Here is a 14,489-nt window from a genome sequence, read left to right on the forward strand (position 1 = left end):
TCATTTCACACCATCCTAGTCTACCCCTCCTTCTCTCCCCGTTTCACCCCTATTCCTGGCTTTCCTCCTCCTTCGCTACCCCCACCTTCCTCTCTCTTCCATTGTCCCTTTTTCTGCTACATGCTTTAAAAATTAAGAAACACCAACACTAACTTTTTCTACTCGCTGTGAATAAGAGTGCGTGTGTGCCTTCCTCTACAGTCACAATACTTGTTTTAGAGAGGGAATTTACCGATTTCCTTGTCCAATGTTGAGGGTGAAACATTAAGAATAACAAAGACACACCCACACACAAATATATATGGAAACACAATCATAAATACAGATACATGCACTAATGATAAGTGTGTGAGAATACAGTTTACGGAGGTGTCCACTTAACGAACCATGTGAAACAATCTCTTTGACAGTGTTAAACACCATTACTTTAGCTTCAACCTCAAAGGATTAAGCTGTGTTTCTTGCTCACCCCAAGCCTCTCCTCACACACACACACTGGCATGCATATCCTCCCCCAAACAAACTAGTGTAATTAGTGTGAACCTTCTTGTCTGGGGTGTTGCATCATGGCCATGTAGAAACTGTGAGCCCCCTTCAGCTGGGTCCTCTCCCACAGGGAGGCAAGCCTCTGCACACTCTGCTCCCTGGAGGACAGGGGAGAGCTGGACTTACTCTGGAGGACGGGGAGAGAGAGCAAAGAGAGTTGTGAAAGTATGGTTATTGCAAATCTGAATCTATTATTCTTTTGGCAGCAAACTTGGCTTTATCATCAAAAATAACGATGTGGTATAGAAAAAGAGGGAGAGAGAGAGAAAGGCAGGTATGCAGATGTATTACAAATATTTATACATCTACAAATCTACTAAATACCATCCCAGCCATTCTGTGCTTAGTCAGTTCTTTCAGCCCCCTGGTTCTCCTTCTCTGCTATGTCAGGTCTTTTAGGCCACTGGTTCTCCTTCTCCTGGTTTAGTCCCGGTCTCTCCTTCTGCTTGTCTTCACTAGCCCCTAGTCTTAGGCCGAATCCCAATACTCTGTCTTACAAGACTGTCATAATTTTTTAATCAATTATTTAAGGCGAAAATATTACATTTATGGGACTCTATGGATGATCTGTCCGCCATTGTTGCAGGTTGAGCAGGATTCACATACCCCCATTTCAAGTAAGTTCCCGAAAACACTTGTTTTTTGTCTTAGCCCTACCCCTCGATCAAATACAGTATTGGGACACCACTTACTCTCACGTGAATGCGCAAAACTAAGGGCTAGGGGTAAGGGATAGGGTTAAGACAGAGTATTGGGATTCAGCCTTACTTCCACCTCTCCCTCTCTAAACTGCTCTCTTCTCCAGTTCATCATAGTCTATTCCCCTGCGCTCTTTGCCTGGTCAATCCCTCTGTTCTGCCTCTGGTATCTCCCTCTGCTCTCTCCCTTTGGTGTCTCCTACTGCTCTCTCCCCCAGCCTACCTGCAAGTGAAGCAGCATGATGTTGATCCACAAGTGAGGCTGGCGGCTGGTCAGATTAAAGCAGGACTTGCCATATAGACAGTAGTGGCCCTTCAGGGGGCAGGAGAATGACAGTTTGGCCACACAACCACGGTTTGAGTGTACAGCACGCACGCACACACACACACAGAAACACACAACATTTGCGTAAACATACAGTCAACAATGAAGAACACAGCATTCACATGTACATTTAGCTCAGGCAAGCTTTACTTTGAGCCTGGTTTCTATCCCCCAGCTGTATAAGTAAGCAGGTTTTAGGTAGCGCTGCTACCTTTGACACACATTACACTGTGTTCTTCCCACAGTTCAGCCAAAACTCCAGGATTAATGGGTCCCGAATGCCTTATGAACCCAGAATCGCAGCAACACCAATGTATGTGTGTGCACAGTTTGTGTCAGTGGTGTAACATTTATGTAACGGTAGTGGGAGTCTGATGGAGTCTGATGGCTGAGCGGTGAAGGATTTGGGCTTGTAATCAGAAGGTTGCCGGATCGATTCCCCGCTGTGCCAAATGAAGTTGTGTCCTTGGGCAAGGCACTTCACCCTACTTGCCTCGGGGGGGAATGTCCCTATACTTACTGTAAGTCGCTCTGGATAAGAGCGTCTGCTAAATAACTAAATGTAAATGTAAAAATGGTAGTGAGTGTGTATGATTTCTTTGTGTGTTTCAAAGTGTTGACCATGTCATCTTGTTTGACACCTGTCACCAAGTGCCTTTGCTGTCTTACAGTGTCACATGTTGTTTTAGTTACTGTTGTCAAACACACATTCACATATACACTCTCTCACTCCATGGGTCGGAGTGGACCCGTGTGGGGACAGAGCGACACATCTGGTTGTGTGCTATCACGTGTGTTAGCCTAGCATGGTGTTGTCACATGCAGCGAGGGTCACCGAGTTTCAACACACAGCATGACATCAAGCTGGGATGGCCGCCTCTGCCTCGGTGTCATGGTGCCTGGGGGGGTGACATCCTCCTTTGGTGGCTTTGATGAGATCATGAAAGAAGGGACACAGATTTGGAAAATTGTGTCTGTTGACTATTGATTGTCCCAATCTCGCTGAGACCGAAGGTGGTACTCATAACATGTTATCCTGTTAAAGTGTGTGTGTGTGTGCGTTTGGCGTGATTCAGGGCTTTTCCTTAATTTCCTTCATGTCAGTAAAGCCAAAGGAGAGACTAATAACATCCTATGCTGTCAATCTATCAACTATCTCTTCACCACATCTCCACCCCATGGCTTTCTGACCTAGCTTAAGGCCATTGCACCAGGGGCATAGCCAGGATTTAATTTCTGGGGGGGCCAGCTCTGGCCTGTCTTTTATTTGGGGTGGCACATGATTGTCAAAAACTACTATTTTGAACCTCACACACTGCATCACTCAGAGCAGAAGTTTTCTAACGGCTCATCTAGTTTTATGGACACTAATGATGTCTTATTGATAATCCCATGTTATTGGAATGGGTGCTTAGATAATGTGCAAGTGCGATGTGTCATGATTATCTGAGGGGGTTCGGGACCTTAACATGGGGATGTTTGTACTGCAAGTGACAGAAAGACACGATATGAATTGTCATTTTAGGCGATAATTTATTTAGGTAATCTGTAGCATTTTAAGTGCAATATTCCATTCATTTCGATAATATATACTTATACATATGGATACATAAAGAGAGAGAAAGCAAAAATATGACGTGTGTGTGAGAGTGTCTTTTTTGTTTGTTAGCTTAGGCCTATTTGTTATTCTTAAGAACATATTTGAGAGTGTCTGTCTGTGTATTATCCCATAATACACTCTAGGAAAAACAAAAGAGGTAAGATGAAAAATATCACTAGCTCGTCCTTATTATTGTTGAGGCTGTTCATGGTACAGAACTGTATAACGGATGTTGACCGTTTACAGTTCAACCGTTCAATTTTGAGTGTAAACTAGCGACAGTGTGTTATCTCTGACTAGTGACAGCTGGGAATGGATTTAAGATAACTAGCTAGCGCTAGCTCGCTAGCCAGAGATAATCTTACACGTTTGCAAGAATAACAGTAGCAGCCTAACTCAACTCTCTTTGACAAAAATCCTCAATGTCGACACATTCTTACACATTAAATTGAGTGTGAAGATAACTTTATGATCTCATCATTTCAATGATCCATTCAAGTATCACCAACTTTCTCACCTGTTAGTTACAGTGGTATCCAGTAGTTAGCTGCTACTGCGCTGTAAGAATGCAGGTACGTTGATATATAATAATAATAGGGGCTGCCGCGAGGCAACGGCCCCGGTGGATGTAGGTGGTATTGCATTCTCAAATCTGGCTCATACTACTAGCTTTTTCATTTAATACTTTTTCTAAAACGATTTTTTCTAAATTTGAAACCAATCCCAAATGGGTAAACTAGCATCCCAATTATGTGCTTAGTCAAGCAAAGTTGCCTGGAAAAGTGCTCGCCAATACGAACAGGGTACGAGCACAAAAGGGAACATTAGCAAATCGCTGATTTAGCCTACCTGAGCTGAATGAGAACAAGGAGAAAGTGCTTGATAATCTACAGTTACCTGCTTTATTGTAGTAAGTTTTACAAATGGTTGCACACACACAACGGTTGTTTGTAGTGTTTATTTCCTTATTTTAAAGCAGATTTAACCATTTTGTATGATCATTATTATGCTCATGGCATGACAAACGTAATTATAGCCTAATATAATTTGTTAGAAAAATATTTGGCGATATTAAAAAGACGAAGATGAGGTAGATGAGGAAGATGTGGTTATCATGTCTGTCTGATCACAATATTGTTATTGTCGTTATATTGTTACAACTTTTGCTTGCTTACTGCGCTGCCACTGAGCACTTTTAGAAATGAATGGGGACGCCATCTTCGGAGACAAAAGTAGCTGTGTCTAATAATATATAAGTCTATGCTGTAGCGTGACAAAAGAGTCACATTGACAATATAAGACGACTTGATAAAAAAAATACTAATGGGTCAATGACATGACATGCATAGTTTTGTGTCCGACTGCATCATTTTCTTTTTAAATAGTATGAATCAATTCATGACATGCATCACTTTATTCGTTTTAATCTATTTAGTTTGAATACATTTTCAGTAAATTAAATAAAAATATATTATTTTGTGTTTTGGCATCTCAAACCCCCAAAATGTCAGGTGGCGCAACCGTCCGTGCAAATTAACAGACCAAAAAAAGTATTGAAAATGGTGTTTTAATTATAATAAATTCAAAGTAAGATACTGTGGCATGATTTTATGTTTGAAACCTTTCAAATAAATCCAATTTTCCAAATATCAATACTTTGATCTAGTTGAGATCATTAAAAAACTTTTGTCCAGCAATTTGTATTTTCTCAAATGTCAGGGTGGCGCAACTGTAAAAATGTGGCTTTTATTCTGAAGTGGAATGTCATTAATAGTAAACAGGATATTGCATCATCCAGAGGACCCCAACTGACCTTTATGACGAGTGAAAAGGTTGGTAATTTTCTCTCAAATTTTTATAAAAATAGCTACTTTCACCTCATAGTTAGATTGGTACACTTTTTATGTCAGGTGGTACAACCAATGTTCTCTCTCGTCATCTTCCGCTTGTCCGGGGATCGGGTCGCGGGGGCAACGACCTAAGCAGGGAGGCCCAGGCTTCCCTCTCCCCGGCCACTTCCACCACCTCTTCCTGGGGGACCCCGAGGCGTTCCCAGGCCAGCCGAGTGACATAGTCCCTCCAGCGTGTCCTGGGTCTTCCCCGGGGCCTCTTCCCAGTGGGACGTGCCCGGAACACCTCACCAGGGAGGCGTCCATGAGGCATCCTAATCAGATGCCCGAGCCACCTCAGCTGGCTCCTCTCGACGCGGAGGAGCAGCGGTTCTACTCTGAGCCCCTCCCGGATGACCGAGCTTCTCACCCTATCTCTAAGGGAGAGCCCGGACACCCTGCGGAGAAAGCTCATTTCGGCCGCTTGTATTCGCGATCTCGTTCTTTCGGTCACTACCCATAGTTCGTGACCATAGGTGAGGGTAGGAACGTAGATCGACTGGTAAATAGAGAGCTTCGCCTTTCGACTCAGCTCCTTCTTCACCACGACGGACCGATGCAGAGCCCGCATCACTGCGGACGCCGCACCGATCCGCCTGTCGACCTCGCGCTCCATTCTTCCCTCACTCGTGAACAAGACCCCGAGATACTTGAACTCCTCCACTTGGTTCAGGATCTCCTCCCCGACCCGGAGATGGCACTCCACCCTTTTCCGGTCGATAACCATGGCCTCAGATTTGGAGGTGCTGATTCGCATCCCAGCCGCTTCACATTCGGTTGCGAACCGCTCCAGTGAGAGCTGAAGGTCACGGCCCGATGAAGCCAACAGGACCACATCATCTGCAAAAAGCAGCGACCCGATCTTGAGGTCACCAAACCGGACCCCCTCAACACCCTGGCTGCGCCTAGAAATCCTGTCCATATAGGTAATGAACAGAATCAGTGACATAGGGCAGCCCTGGCGGAGTCCAACCCTCACCGGAAACAAGTTCGACTTACTACCGGCAATGCGGACCAAACTCTGGCACCGGTCGTACAGGGACCGGACAGCCCCAATCAGGGAATCCGGTACCCCGTACTCTCGGAGCACCCCCCACATGAGCCCCCGAGGGACACGGTCGAACGCCTTTTCCAAATCCACAAAACATGTGTAGACTGGTTGGGCGAACTCCCATGTACCCTCCAGGACTCCGCGGAGGGTATAGAGCTGGTCCACTGTTCCACGGCCAGGACGAAAACCACATTGCTCCTCCTGAATCCGAGGTTCGACAATCCGGCGGACCCTCCTCTCCAGGACCCCCGAATAGACTTTCCCAGGGAGGCTGAGGAGTGTGATCCCCCTAAAGTTGGAGCACACCCTCCGGTCCCCCTTTTTAAAGAGGGGAACCACCACCCCGGTCTGCCAGTCCAGAGGCACTGTCCCCGATGTCCACGCGATGTTGCAGAGTCGTGTCAACCAAGACAGCCCTACAACATCCAGAGCCTTAAGGAACTCCGGGCGGACCTCGTCCACCCCAGGGGCCCTGCCACCGCGGTGCTTTTCAACCACCTCGGCGACCTCGGCCCCAGAGATAGGAGGGCCCCCCCCGATGTCCCCAGACTCTGCCTCCACGTCGGAAAACGTGTTGGTGGAATTAAGGAGGTCTTCAAAGTATTCCTTCCACCGATCCAGGACGTCCCCCGTCGAAGTCAGCAGCGCACCGTCCCCACCGTATACAGTGTTGACAGAGCACTGCTTCCCCCTCCTGAGTCGCCGGATGGTGGTCCAGAACCTTTTTGAAGCCGTTCGGAAGTCATTCTCCATGGCCTCGCCGAACTCCTCCCATGCCCGGGTTTTTGCCTCCGCGACCGCCAGAGCCGCGTTCCGCTTGGCCTGCCGGTACACATCAGCTGCCTCAGGAGTCCTACCAGCCAATAAAGCCCGATAGGCCTCCTTCTTCAGCTTGACGGCATCCCTCACCTCCGGAGTCCACCACCGGGTCCGAGGGTTACCGCCGCGACATGCACCGACCGCCTTGCGGCCGCAGCTCCGGTCAGCCGCTTCAACAATGGAGGCCCGGAACATGGCCCATTCGGACTCAATGTCCCCGGCCCCCCCCGAGACATGATCGAAGCTCTCCCGGAGGTGGGAGTTGAAGCTCCTTCTGACAGAGGGTTCCGCCAGCCGTTCCCAGCAGACCCTCACATTACGTTTGGGCCTGCCAGGCCTGACCGGCGTCCTTCCCCACCATCGGAGCCAACTCACCACCAGGTGGTGATCAGTTGACAGCTCCGCCCCTCTCCTCACCCGAGTGTCCAAGACATGCGGCCTCAAGTCCGACGACACGACTACGAAGTCGATCATCGAACTGAGACCTCGGGTGTCCTGGTGCCAGGTGCACATATGGACACCCTTATGCTTGAACATGGTGTTCGTTATGGACAAGCCGTGTTTAGCACAGAAGTCCAACAACAGAACACCACTCGGGTTCAGATCGGGGGGGCCGTTCCTCCCAATCACGCCCCTCCAGGTCTCACTGTCATTGCCCACATGAGCATTGAAGTCCCCCAGGAGGACGAGGGAATCCCCGGGAGGAGCGCTTTCCAGCACCCCCTCCAGAGACTCCAAAAAGGGTGGGTACTCTGAACTGCCGTTTGGTGCATAAGCACAAACGACAGTGAGGACCCGTCCCCCCACCCGAAGGCGGAGGGAGGCTACCCTCTCATCCACCGGGGTGAACCCCAATGTACAGGCACCGAACCGAGGGGAAACAAGTATTCCCACCCCAGCTCGACGCCTCTCACCAAGGGCAACTCCAGAGTGGAAGAGAGTCCAGCCCCTCTCAAGGAGACTGGTTCCGGAGCCCGTGCTGTGCGTCGAGGCGAGGCCGACTATATCTAGCCGGAAACTCTCTACCTCGCGCACCAGCTCAGGCTCCTTTCCCGCCAGCGAGGTGACGTTCCACGTCCCTAAAGCTAGCTTCTGCAGCCGAGGATCAGACCGCCAAGGCCCCCGCCTTCGGCCGCCGCCCGTCTCACACTGCACCCGACCCCCATGACCCCTCCTGCGGATGGTGAGCCCACTGGAAGAGGGTCCCACGTTGTCTCTTCGGGCTGTGCCCGACCGGGCCCCATGGGAAAAGGCCCGGCCACCAGGCGCTCGCCATCGAGCCCCACCCCCGGGCCTGGCTCCAGGGGGGGGCCCCGGTGACCCGCTTCCGGGCAGGGGCAACTGGGAACCATTGTTGTGTTTCTTCATGGTTGGTTTTTTGAGCCACGCTTTGTCTGGTCTTTCACCTGGAACCTGTTTGCCTTGGGAGACCCTACCAGGGGCATAAAGCCCCCGACAACATAGCTTCCAGGATCACTAGGACACGCAAACCCCTCCACCGCGGTAAGGTGGTGACTCACGGAGGGGACAACCAATGTTAAACTAGGGAAATGTTTTTTTATCATAAAACTCTTTTTATATCAAAATATTATATGAATGACCTTGAACCTGAACTCAAAAACTAATACAGGCGTCCAACTAGAGGCCTGTTTAATTTGAAATTAGAGGGGAAAGTCAGGTGGTGCAACCAGTCAGTCAGGTGGCGCAACTGCAAGGAATTTAACTATACATTATATCTTAGAATATTATTAATTATTATATGATATATAAGGCTCTTAGATTGTCTATTCATTTTCTAAAATGTTTATTAGTTTAATATTAAAGATGGTATACATTTTCAAACATTTTTATGATTTTTAAAAATGATTTTAGATGCCATTATCAACTAAGGAAAAATCTGCACGACACAGGGAGCGCACTAAAAATGATCCGGCTGCAAGAGAAACATACCTTGCAAAAAGAAAAGAAAGGTATGATAAACTGTAATGCAAGCCTGGATTTTGTAGGTGTTACTTTTATACAGTTGTCAGACCTTTCAAAGTTTGTAATGGGAATATGCCAGTTGATCAGTTCTCATGTTTTGTAGTTATCAGAGGAGGAAGAGAGAGGGAAAAATTGTGAAACCCCCCATCAGCCAGCTGTCCACAACAGAACAGAAAAAAGCAAGACAACAGTGGAAGCAAGACCAGAGAAAGCACAGGGAAAGGAACAGGGCTATGGAGGACATTTTGAATTTTACACCAGAGTCAATGGATACTACTCCCATAGAAGTCCCAGCAGAGTTTCAACCTAACCCTCCTAACATTGATAGAGGGAATATTGTCAGTTTAGATCCACCCAGAGCATCCTCAACACCAGAGAGAGTAGCCAACAGTAATGTGAAATGGCTAAGAGAGAAAGCTAAATTGCGCCGTAAAATGCACAAAATGAAAAGTGAGATGGAAGTTGCCAAAAAAGAGTCTGAAAAATTAAGAAAGCGCGTAGAAAGATTAAGGGCCAAAGAATCGAAGAAGCAAAAGAAAAAATTGAATACTGAAGGGAAACGATCAGGGAAGAAACTGGCCATCCAGAGAAAGGAGAAAGTAGCTGACTTCCTCTGTCGAGATGAGAACAGTCGCTTACTGCCAGGGAGAAAGGACACGGTCACAAAAAACAAAATTAAACAACAGAGGCGTGTCTTGGTCAAACCTTTAATTGAACTCCATCCGCAGTATAACTGTGAAATGCAGAAGTCACACTGGCTGTCTTACAGACAATTTGTTCGGTATTGTCCTTTCTTTGTTACACAACCAAAAGTTTCAGACAGGAACACATGTGCTTGTTTGGACCATGAAAATGTCAAACTCCTTAGTGACAAACTACAGCAGAAAGGTCTTCTGAAAACTGCTAGCCTTTCTCAGCTGTTGTCCTCAATCGCATGCAGTACAGAAAACAAGCCATGTATGTATTGAGTCTGTCCACAATGTTGCTACAATGAGGTTGAAGTTTCAAGACCTCAGACAGAAGAGAGTGTGACCTGGAGTCAGTGGAAGAGAAAACCTGTGACAGAGGGGCTTAAGACATATATGAATTTTGTTAAAGAAGCCCAAACTGGACCCTGTACAGAACTGTTGAAACTTTTCAACCAGAAGCTCGACGGCCTAGCCAAAAACCACTACAATTGGCTACACCAAGTTAAAGAATGCAGGGCTTTGAAAGAAAGCCTAAGAGAAGATGAGGTCGTCCTCCATATTGATTTTTCCGAAAACTTCTCCTGCAAGCTTAATAGTGAGGTGCAGTCTTTCCATTTCGGAGGAAGTCGGAAGCAAGCTACTGTCCACACCTGTGTAGCTTATACAGCAGCTGGCTCACAGTCCTATGCCACCATCTCTGCGTCTCTTCGGCACGATGAGAGAGCTGTGTGGGCCCACTTGGAGCCAGTGCTGAAGGATGTAATGAGGAAATGCAACCCATCCCCCACAACGTTACACATAATGAGTGACGGTCCTGTCACTCAGTACTGAAATAAGAATAATTTTTATTTGCTCAGCACCATCCCCTTCCTCTCAGGCTTCAAGCACGTGACCTGGAACTTCTCGGAGAAGTCCCACGGCAAAGGCGCCCCCGATGGAGTTGGTGGTGCAGTTAAGCGCACTGCTGACTCTGCTGTCAAAATGGGAGCAGACGTCCAGACCCCAGAAGATTTTTACAGCCTTGTAACAGAGAGGAAATCTGACATCAGGTTCTTCTGGGTGAGTGAGGAGAACATCAGAAAATTTGATGAAGCAGTTCCTGAAGCTGTGCCACCTGTAAAGGGAACTATGGCGATACACCAGGTCATCTCCACTGAGCCAGGGAACATAATGCACAGGGAGATCTCCTGCTTCTGCAACAGACCACATATCTGCCAGTGCCACAATACCACAAGGGTCAACTTGCAAACAGCCGGTACCCAGGCCAGTGCCCAAGATGACGATCTGAATGGGAAGTTCATCTTAGTGAAATACGAAGGTCAGCCATTCGTGGGACAGGTTCTTCAGGTTATTGGTGATGAGATTGAGGTGAGCTGCATGCAGCAGTTGGGAAGAAAGAATGTGTTCACTTGGCCCCATCCAGCTGATATCATTTTTTACTATATAAAGGATGTGCTCAAAGTAATATCAGAACCAGAGCCTCTTAATTCACGGCACACACGGCTAACTCATTCAGACTGGGACTGCTTTAGTTGCCACAACTGAAATGGCATATCAGCTCTACAAGAATTAAACAGAGAGTAGCCAACAGTAATGTGAACATTTCTGTTTTATGTTTTGAAATATTTTGTCAAACATTACTTTTTTGTTAAATAACAATACGTTTTTATTTTGTGTTTAGTTATTGTTACATTCCAGTTGCTATTAATTGAATGTTTTAAAATCTTGGAATACTTTCTATGAATGAATTTGAATATATTTAGACGTTTCAATGGTGTTATGTTTAAATATTACACTAAAGTTTTAAACTAAAACATGATACTTTAGAGTGTGACTTTGTTGTTGTTAATTTACAATTCATTACAGTGTATCTAATCAATCTGTTGCACCATATCCTATACCGAATGTGATCCTGTGGCCTATATCCTGTTTTTGATCTTTTCACTACTTTTATTTTAATAGTCTTGATATATGTGATCAATTTACTACCTTAACATCAGCAGAGACTGTTAACTAAAATATTTTTTTTGGTATTTGAAATAAAAATGCAATTATTCTGCATATTTCCTGTCATTACTACTGTTGTCAGGTGGCACAACTGAATCGTCAGGTGGTGCGACCAGGTAACATTTGTATTTAAACCAATAAATAATAGGTTAAAGTGACAAATGGTTTTAAACTATTATGTGCATAGCTATTGTATTGAATACATTAATTTGTATATTCGTAAAACAATTTTTCTGTCTTTAAATTTAAAATTGGATGCTTAACATTTACAAAATACCTGGCACTAGGCTGCAACAATCTTAAATTGTTGTAAATACCAAAAAGCAGACACAAAATAATAATCTGTTAAGCACTGTATACACACTAAGGAACACTTGCTAAAACATTCACTTTGAGTAAATGGTAGGTAAATATATATATTTAAAAAAATATTTGGTTGCGCCACCTGACATTTTTTGGGTGGTGAAGTTAAAAATACAGTAAAAAAATGAATTTAATCACTTTGAAAAGTTATTTATCAAATAAGACTTGTTTAAATACATTGCTCCAATGTCAAAAACATGCATTACATCCATTTTGAAAACACTTTTTTAAAATATTTTTTTAAAGCTTCATTTGTCATTGACCCTAATGCATTTATTTAAGTTTTATGCCGTTTCTGTTCAGCAGTTTTTTTTTTCGTTTTTTTTTTTTGCCTTGAGGTTGGGGGGGGGGCCGACAGGGTGGCCATTCTCTGGCCAGGGCCCCCCTTGGCCCCCACGTGGCCACGCACCTGCATTGCACACTGAGTCCGAAATTTTTGTATGCGTTTTTTTTGTATTCGTCAGCCAAAAATTTGTCACGCAAAGACACCTTGCACACTGAGTCTGATGCGTATTTATTAAACGTTTGCGAAAAAAAACGGACAAAATACTAAATGGATTAGTCAAGCACTGAAGATGGTTTTGTTGCTCAGATGCACAGAGGAAGGAGAGTTTCATCTCCCTTATCAAGGAGCTCAGAAATTATCCGGAGAAATTTAAAATTGACCTCAGAATGTCAGTGGATCAGTTTGATTATCTAATGTTATATATTATAACTTAACAGATATATTGTTATGTAGTTTATTGCAGTCATCTATGTGACCAGGGCATTGCATGTATTCTATTAAAAGTACAAGTATACTAGCAACTGAATGAATACACCCTGGTTGGGACGACGTTATCACTTTTGACAACAGGCGCGCTAATTAACACTAAAGGGCGGAGTAAGCCGCTGATTGCCCGTCGAGGATCTGGTTAGATAAATACCACGCAAAATGCGGAAATACACCGTGCGCTATTTGCGGTTGGGCAAAGGCGCAGATTAAGCTGGACGCAATGTTAGTAAATGGGGCCCTGAGTTTTGTGCACAGCAGTCTAGGTCCCTCCCACTCCCTACACCCCCAGTAGTCATAGTAACAGAGTGAAGAAGAGCAACCCTATCTTTCCAGGCCTACACACTCCTGGGCTACTCACTCAACTACGTTGCTGTGGAGATGGACCAGTGATTCACCCCTGGTCCACCGGTTAACACAGGGTCAGTGTGAACCGGTGGCTTAAGGGAGTGGTTCCCAACCCTGGTCCTCAGAGCACTACTGTCTTGCATGTTTTAGATGTGTATTCCCTGTTCCAACACACCTGATTCAAATGAATGGGTTATCCAGCTCTGCAGAAGCCTGCTTATGACCATTCATTTGAATCAGGCTTGTTAGAGCAGGGAAACATCTAAAACATGCAAGTCAGGGGTGCCCTGAGGACCAGGGTTGGGAACCATTGGCTTAAGGCACATGAAAGAGCGCGATTGTGTATGTGTGTGTGAAGTCATTGGTTTGGGTTATGTTTGATGTGTATTAGTGAGTGTAAGCGGTTTCTTCATATATATATTTCTTATAATATGCATTTCACCAATAATATATTTTCAATTTCTTTCAACTTTTTTTTTTTTTTCATGTGAATATCTGATTTAATGAATATATATTTTTCATTGTGAATGTAGCGGGATCTTTGACATGTTGGTGACGTTATTTCCTGTAAATTTGCGCCTTCCCCCCAGTCGACCGATACCAACCCAGCCTGCCACAACACACAGCATCGTCCTCTTCTTTATTAATGTGGTTAAAGATACAACACATCGTCTGACGTGGTCTATTTTCTATTACATTTTGGCCTGAAGACCAGGATGTATGGAGTGGGGGAAGATCCTCTTTAACATGAATGGAATTTCAGTAAAGCGCTTAGCTGTCTGACCTCAGCGGGGGAGTGTGTGTGTCTGTGTTTTTGGACACAGCATTAATCATTGCCTTCTCAATGCATTGCTCATGTCAAAACATAGACCCCCTCGAAGAGCCACTAATCACACCTTAAAGCCTTAACAAGCCCCCTACAGACTCATGTGTAAGTGTGTGTCTGTGTGTGTAAGGATGACTAGTAACACTATACTATTAATCAGACTCAGTCCACGCATCTGACTGTAATCTTACTGTAGAGTTCAACAAGATGTATTGTGCAAATACGCACACACTAACGCAGTGGTTCTCAACCGGGGGTACGCGTACCCCTAGGGGTACGTGAAGGCAGTCCAGGGGATACGTGAGATTTTTAAAGATTAGCATCCATTCAAAAATCCTTTAAAAATTGTTATTATACGGCTCTTCAGAATGTTCCCAAAAAGTTCTGTTGATTTGTATGGGCCATATGTAGGTTAAATGTTTGCGTTCGCAGGTCTGTTATTTCTTGATATTCATTGCTGCGGAAAGTTTATAACCGCTGTCATTGGCAACAGGTTTTGTGCTTCTAATTCACATCTTTCATATCATTCCGCAAGTAGTCCGGTCATTTAACGTAACGGAAAGTCATTGAAAC

This window comes from Hypomesus nipponensis, chromosome 15 (assembly GCF_054491055.1).
Source record: "Hypomesus nipponensis isolate SF chromosome 15, ASM5449105v1, whole genome shotgun sequence".
Taxonomy (NCBI): domain Eukaryota; kingdom Metazoa; phylum Chordata; class Actinopteri; order Osmeriformes; family Osmeridae; genus Hypomesus; species Hypomesus nipponensis.